Source organism: Canis lupus, chromosome 18 (assembly GCF_003254725.2).
Source record: "Canis lupus dingo isolate Sandy chromosome 18, ASM325472v2, whole genome shotgun sequence".
NCBI lineage: Eukaryota > Metazoa > Chordata > Mammalia > Carnivora > Canidae > Canis > Canis lupus.
Window position 1 is genome coordinate 33,746,513 of NC_064260.1, and position 8,145 is coordinate 33,754,657.

Consider the following 8,145-nt stretch of genomic DNA (forward strand, 5'->3'; position numbering starts at 1 on the left):
TCACATGACGGGACAGATTCAGATACATGGAGAGAAAGGAGCAAAGGCAGGGAACAGGGTCTGAACAAAGCATAGAAGTAGAAGAGTACAGCGTGTGCTTCAGAAGAAAGACATTCCTGGCAAACTCAAGAGGGTGACTAGTCTGAGGAAGGGTGAGACGGGGAAGCTGGGATCAAGCCAAGGAGAGCTCTTACTAGTAAGCTGAATTATTATTTTGGATCCATATAGAAACTTATTTTATAAATACTATGTATGAATGAAGGAACATGAAATGAACCGGACGTGAGCAGAAAGACAAGAGATGGCTCTTCTGCTGTTGGAGTCCTCCTGTCCGACCTAGGGACGGCAAAAGACTTTCCACAGTCAGTCTCCCAGATGGGTGGTGCTCACCTCGATGCCTCAGGGCTGGGGAGATGGAGAACTCTGGCTGGGGGTGCGCAGGGGTGGCCAGGCTAAGACTATGCGTGTGGTGTCTGAGACAATGTCTACAGCCAGGTGAAGGTCTCCAAAGATCTCTCTTCTGTCAGCCAAAGGAGGCATTCAGCCAAGGGGGGGGGGGGGGTAACCTGGTGAGATAAGTCAAATAGCCTATTTCCCTTGGGTGAAACTTTAGGGATGTTGAGAAGGCCCTTGCCTCCCAAGTGCTCACCCCATCCCCTAACTCAGTGCCTGCAATTCCATAACCAAAGTGCATCTCTCAGCTAGGAGTCCTGATGGCTTCCAGAGCTGTGATCAGTCCATTACACCTGAGTGTAAATGAAGGATCTCAAAGTGGGTGTTGACCCGGAGGCTGGAGAGGGAAAGGGAGATGGAACCTGCCTACTCGGGGTGGAAGATCACTGGAGACATGGAAAGTGCTGGAGACAGAGCGCAGAGAGGAGGAACTGGCGTCGTGACAAACTGTGCCAAGGGCAAGCTCCCCGAGTTCCAGCAACTACTCCTGACACCAGCCAGGCTGTCCGGGCATTAACAACAATGTTTCATCCGCTCAGTGTGACCACGGCATCAGCCAGATGATTTACATGACTGCGCCAGGCGGCCCAGTCGGTAGTGGCTGGCGTCTCTAACACATGGGGGAGCTTGGCTAATCTTAACATTAGCCGGTTGCAGAACCTCATCAACAGCTGCCTGCTACAGAGGGTGAGTGATGCCGGTCTCAGGATCGCGAGGAGGCCCAGGGAGTTCAGGAGGATGGAAGTGTTCATTCTTATTATAAAATCCCCTGAGAACAGCAGGCTGTTTAAAGGATCAGTGTGTGGGCCATTTTTCTTCCGAGGAGCTTGCCTTCCAGTCTCATGCTGCATATTTCCCGGTCATAATAGTTTGGAGAAAAATATTGCTAAATGGCTGCATAAACAATTTTAATTGGCCCGGGCTCCCAAAATGTGCTATTTTTGTTCTGCGGCCAAGCTTGCTTTTTTACTAGCTAATTATGCCCAGCATTTAACTTTCGGCAAAAAAACAGGAAATAGGGCATTCATTACTCGAGTGACAACTTTTCAACAAGCCTACATTTCAACATCCATTGTGTAACTTCCTCCCCCTGGCTTACAGTTAGCTGTTCCACCAGGCCTCTGGAAACAACAGCTCCTTGGTGGGGATGGGAAGGGCTTTGTTCAGCCTAAAGGCTACACAGGCCTCGGGAGGGGCTCCCGGGAGCCACCCGGGCCTGTGCTTTGGGGTGGGTCTCCCACCTTCTCCGAGCTCCTCAAAGAAATTCCCTGACTGGGGTTTCCGTTAGGCTGAATTTGCTTCCAGATTCAAGAGCCGGACTGTGCCTGTTGTTTATGCATCACTCCCAATTCCCCTGGGGACTCAGGCCACTCTCAGAGGGACTCTCTCTTGTCCCCCTGAGGAATCACAAAGACAGACAATCTCAGTTTGTTAGACAGTAACTCCTAGAAAGTGCTCTAATGCCATGTCTTATTGCACGAGCCATGTTGTTTATTTTATTTTTTTAAAAATTTATTTATTTATTTATTTTAGAGAGAAAGAGAGAGCAAGCTGCACCCAGAGGGAGAGGGAGAGAGAGAATCCACAAGCAGACTCCCTGCTGAGTGCGGAGGCCAATGGGGACTCCATCCCAGGACCCTGAGATCATGACTTGAGCCAAAACCAAGTCAACTGAGCTGCCCAGATGCCCCTAAATTTGTTTTATTTAAAAAGGTTCATTAGAAAGTAGGTCACATGCACAGGAAGTACGCAGAAATTATTAGTATACTGCCCAACGAGTTATCATAAAGTATATAACATGTGACTAGCACCCAGGTCAAGAATATATTATTACCCCATTCATGCTCTTCCCCAACCACGGCTTGTCCAACCTTCCCAAAGTTAGCCACTATGCTGGCTTCCAAGACTATAGTCCTAAATGTTTAATCTTTACATAAACAGAACTACTTATGTGTGTGTGTGCATGAATAGGGCCATGTGCATATATTTTTATGTCTGGCTTCTTTTGTTCTACTTCGCTTTGTTGCTTGTACCTTATTCATTTCCATTACTCTATAGTAATGACTATATCACAAGTTGTCAGTTTTACTATAAATGGACATTTGGGTTGTTTCCAGTCTCGCTACTATGAAAAATGCTGCCATGAACATTCCCATGTGTGTCTTTCAGTGCATATGCACACACATTTCTTTTTTTTTTTTTTTAGATTTTTTAAATTTATGATAGACATAGAGAGAGAGAGAGAGAGAGGCAGAGACACAGGCAGAGGGAGAAGCAGGCTCCATGCAGGGAGCCCAACGTGGGACTGGATCCCGGGTCTCCAGAACCACGCCCCGGGCCAAGGGCGGCGCTAAACTGCTGAGCCACCCGGGCTGCCCTGCACACACATTTCTGTTGAGAGTCAACTAGGAGTGAACTGCCGGGTCATGCACAGAGCTGGCATGCATATTTGAATTTTATAGCGCCAGCCAAACCGATTTCAAAGGGGTGTGTGTAAGTTGCCACCAAACCCCTTCTTCGGTAACACTTGGAATTATCAGTATTTTTTTATTTTAGCCATAGCTAACTGTGTGGTGGTATCTTAGTATAGTTTTGATATTCCTGTGCTTGACTATTGGGGAAGCTGAGCACTTTTTTGTGTTTATTCATGATTAGATTTAGAATAAGGCGGAGATTGAAGCACGAAATGATTGAAATCTGGAAAACCATATTTTCATGGGAGAAGAGGCTGCCAAAATGTCCACCTCCTGAATCAGCAAGGATCAAGAAGGAATGATGGAATCCCTGCAGCCGACAATTGCACTAGGTAATGCGAGAGAACCCAAACAGCAGATCACCCTATATGCACTGTTAGTGTCTTGCTTTTTGCTCTCAGCAATACCTCTCCACCTCATCTTCCTACATCATTAGATATCTTACATGGCAATTTTTGATGGCCACATTGTATTTCGCTATAAAAAGGTATAATTCATTTGGTCAGTCTCCTGTGATTTCTGGTTTTTACTATTATCAGCAATAATGCACTGAAATTCCTTGGGACTAACTCTCTGGGCACATCTGAAATTATTTGCTAATGCCAGCACCCTTCAAAACTATTGTTTTTTGGAGGCAAATTGGAAAGCACATAGGGACATATAATGAATGAATGAATGAATGAATGAATACGAGCACTGATCCTTCATATATTTTTTTTCTCCTTCCATGAATCTGCCTACCACCTTTCACAGAACTCAGTGGCTTTCCTGAGGGTGAGCTGAAAGGAGTGATAGAAGCAATGGTGTCAGGGTAGATCTAGGCAGTACACCTCCTGCTTTGACTCCTTATGATGAAATTAGTAATTATCATTTATTATTTACTGAACACTTATTTCATGGTGAGCACTGTGCTAAGCATTTCATAGTAGATGTTACCACTTAATCTTTATAACCTTATGACCTGGATGGCTGTTATTGTGCCCATTTTTTAGGTGAGGATACTGAGACGTGGAAAGGCTAAGAGTGTTGCCCGAGCTCATTTAGTAAGTGGTAGAGTAGGAATTGGAATCCAGCTGTCCCGACTCCATACTCCCAGTTCTCAACTATTATACCCCTAATTCTCTGTGCACCTTGGCATTCCAGTGTACTGCAAACCTGTCTTAGGCATGTTGCTAAACTTTACATATAAAATTATTTTGCTGCCAAGTGGCAAATATTATATGGGAAACTGATTTCAGAGATGGCTCTAATTCTTCCTAATACATGCCTTTTGCAATTTGCCTTTGCAGGTTCCTACCCCACACTCAAGAGTGAAGATATCTCTCCAACCCTTGAGCATGAGCTTATCTTGTGATTTGCCTTGGCTCATAGAATGTGGTGGAAGTGATGGTGTGCTTGTCTCAAGTCTAGGCCTCAAGAGACATTGCTGACTTTTGCTCTACCTCTTGGTCCTCGATCATGATGGGAATAAGCCTGTGCTAGCCTGATGGTGAATAAGACATGGAAAGCAAAGCCAGGTCAAAGCCTCAGATATGTGAGAGAGCCCGGCCCAGCCAAGATCAGCCGAGCCTCCTAAGCCAACTTACTATTGAGTGTAGATGTGTGAATGATCCCTCTAAGCCCAGTGAAACCACCCAACTGACCCAGAGACTCGTGAGCAGAATGTCAATTGCTATATGGCACTGAAGTTCTGTGGTTATTTGTTTTATAGCATGGTTGTGATAACAGATAATACCTACTATGGTAGTTATATCTAATGGACAGAGTATTAGCTAGTAGGCTATGACGGTGGAGAGACTCTGGTATAACTTGGCCTCAGCACAGCAAAATGTCAAGCTGTCACCTAAGAAAGATGTCCATTTACTGAAGCGCATGAGAACTATGCTCCAAGAGGATGGACAAGACAATACCCAACTTCATTCCAACAGCAGCCTTTCACTGCTGGACCACTCAGGGATAGTGTGTTGCCATCACTCTCCACTGAGTAAAATTGAAAGTTGCATTTTGATCACAAGCTACATGTCATAGTGTTCATATATTGGTTGTGCTAGTTAACTTGGATTTCTGTCCCTTGCAACCGAAAGAGTTCGGGTTCCAGGCATGGGAGCATTTGAAAAACTACAATGCCTCCCCTCCCATCTGATGCTCATGGTCTTGAGGAGTGTGGCTGAGGAAGCAAGCTGGAACCTCTAAAGCACATCAAAGAGCAGGCTGCTTGTTCCCTGTGTCAGCTTTCTTACAGAGAGGTCTCCTCCCAGAGCTGGCCCAGGTGTAGACCAAAGAAGACAATATTTCTCCATAACAAATCACCTATGCCAACTCCTATCCCTGCCCCAAGGCTACCAGCCTCCTGTGTCTTCAGACTGATAACTGGAATTCCGTGGTGCCTCCTTTCTATACGCCGGCTGAACAATGTTCATACTCTTGGCCTTTTTCTTATTCCTTTATACACTTCTGTTTCAGTTATTCATTGTTGCATACCAAACTGTCCCAAACGGAATGACATAAAACAATCAGCATTTTTTTCTTCTATTTGTATGTTCCACAGGTCAGGAATTTAGAGATGGCGTGGTGGGATGGATTGTCACCGCTCCTGGAGAGCTGGACCTTCAGCTGGGAGGACTTGAATGGCAAGTGCTAGAGCCACCTAAAAGCTTCTTCCTTCACATAAGCCTAGTGCTTGGGCTGGGGACTATTGACACCAACACGTAGCCTGTCCAGAGTATGATAGCTTCATGGCAGTCGGGCTTTTTATGGGGTAGCTCAGTGCTCCAAGAATGAGTTGAAAGCTGCATGGCCTTTTATGGCTTATCCTCAAGACTCATATATGCCTTCACATCTCTCATACTCTATTGGTTGAGACCATCACGAGTCTGCTTAGATCCAAGGGGAAAGTAGGTAGATTTCAATTCTTGATGGGACAGTTGTCAAAAAATTTGTAGCCATGTGTTAAAACTGCCATACCTTAGATTTATCTATCCACTGCGTCAATTACTGAGAGCCTTTATTTTGTGTAAGAATCTTTTCGTTACAAGGAAGAAAAAGAATTCCAGCTAGCTTAGGAAAAAAATAGATATGGGTAATTTATTTTAAGAATGTGATGGTATCTCACAGAACACCCCAAGGATGTCACTATAGTACGACTGCATGCTCAGGGCCAGTAGGTGCTAAGGCGTTAATGAGGCAAAGTCATCCCCACTGACGTATCCCCATTCCTGGGCAGTGATGCCCTAGTCCTAAAGGAAGGAACTAGAGGCCTCAGGGGGAGTCACTAAAGGGAGGGATGGAGCATTGTGGCAGGCCTGTCACACACAACAGAGAGGAGGCCAGAGTAGGGGGCTGGTTGTGTCTTCCCAGGTGGGAGTTGGAACACTGAGCATCTAAGGGGGAGCCCTTCCATCCCTAAACACTCGGGTGTTTATTCTAGAGGGTCATCTTTCATCTTTCCTCCCCCCTTCTAACCCTCAGGCTGACTCACTACCCCCAGCCTAGCAGATTCAGTCATTCGTTAATTCAACGAATGTCTATCGGGTCTCTTCGGTGTGCCTGGCCCTATGGCAGTGAACAACACACTCAGGAGCCTGACGAAATGAAGAAATGCTCCGACCTGTGACCCGGGAGCCCTGATTCTGTCAATCACTCTTTAAGTAACTTTGGACATGTACTCCATCTTCCATGGTCCTCAGTTACCCTATCAGTCAAATCACGGCCTTGACCTTGAAGACCACCGAGGTCCCTTCAGAATCCCCCAGAAGAAAGATGATGCTGGCAGGGCAGGCACTCCAAAAATTTCAGTCCTCAACCTCAAGTTTATTTTCTGTCTTTTGCCTTTACTGCTGGCTGGCTTACTCCTGCTGTAATTTATTTAACTGAGCCGTGCTGAGCAGTTTGGAGCTGAGTTTGCATGAATCACTGTCCATAAAATCAAGTTAAGTGGATTTCATTCCACACAGCGCACCTGTGTATATACTCGGGGAGAAGAAGCTGGATTTTCTTGGCTCTTCCAGACCACTGTTGGAATTGCTTCCTTACAGATACACCATTCACCCTGTATTTATAGTCCATTGTTATAACAGCCTCCTTCAGAGACCTGGAAGTAAAGTGTTGGATGCAATTTTCCCTTCAGATCATTTTATATAGCTGTCCGGTTTCTCTGTCTAGTAGGGAGGCTGGCATCGATTCCCTCTATTTTATCAGAGTTGGCAAATACCAGATTCAACTTCATTCAGTCATTCAACAAATATTTATTGAGTGTTACATGAAGTTATACGGAGCTATGAACGGGGATGAGGGTTCAGGGGGAGTGTCATGCCGCTCAAAGACCCTAAGAACTACGTGATGTGTTAGGTAACGTCAATGTGAGAGCATGACAAGAGGCAGAAAACAGGAAATTCCACGTGTCGGTTGGAAGAAGAAATGAACAGAGGTGAGTGACCTGGGAAGGATCATGGAGAGTTTGGGGAGGATATTGAGCTTGCGTGAGCGATTCCTTTTTGGACCACTCCCTATATTTCCCCACCTCCCATCCCCACTTGACAGAACCAGTGCTAGATCCTTTCAGTTCACTGTATTGTAAAAGGATGCAATCGGGGGTGGGGTGTGGGGTGGGGAAGAGGTTTGAGCAGAGATGAGCATTTGCGGGAAGAAATGCCCAAAGGGTCTGCTCTGGTGCTTGTGAAAATACTTTTTTTTTTTTTTTGGAGCCACTGTGAGGGATTATAAAGGGATTTATTTCATATTGTAACACAGCCAAAAGCACAGGCGGACTGTGACTAAAATGGCGGTGTGAGGGACTGGCTATTTGGATCTTTGTTCTTATTTTCTACCTTACCAGAAAATGTACAATTTTTACCCTGCCATCAAATAAACATTTCACAATTTTCCTGGCCGATTTCAAAAACGCTATTCCATCTACCCTCTGGGATTCTGAGAGACATATTGAGATGTTGGGGAAGGGCATACGGGACCTCCCTCCTGCCCTGACACTATGCTGTGGACATACCATCCTTCTGAGAAAATGGAATTGCTTGAAAAGGCTTGAAGCTCTCGCTGCACCTGTGTTTGTATCCAGGCCACAAGCAAAATTTGCTTTGCTTAATGGATTCTGTTTGTTGTGCTGTCTTGGGATAAGATGTGCTCACATTTCCCCAGCAGTTATTTGGGGAGCTTGAGTGCCCAGATGGTGCTTTAGGCTGGGTGGTCTTTGCCAAGAGACCCT

The 8,145-nt window shown here is 45.5% G+C and overlaps 1 long non-coding RNA gene across 1 annotated transcript; it reads left to right on the plus strand.

Annotated features, from left to right (window-relative positions):
* The first annotated feature begins 685 nt into the window (after nt 1-685).
* LOC112663448 (uncharacterized) lies at nt 686-7,827 on the plus strand. The gene is made up of 3 exons (XR_003139226.3): nt 686-1,140; nt 3,109-3,259; nt 4,217-7,827. It is a non-coding gene; the product is annotated as an uncharacterized LOC112663448 (long non-coding RNA).
* Nucleotides 7,828-8,145: the final 318 nt, after the last annotated feature.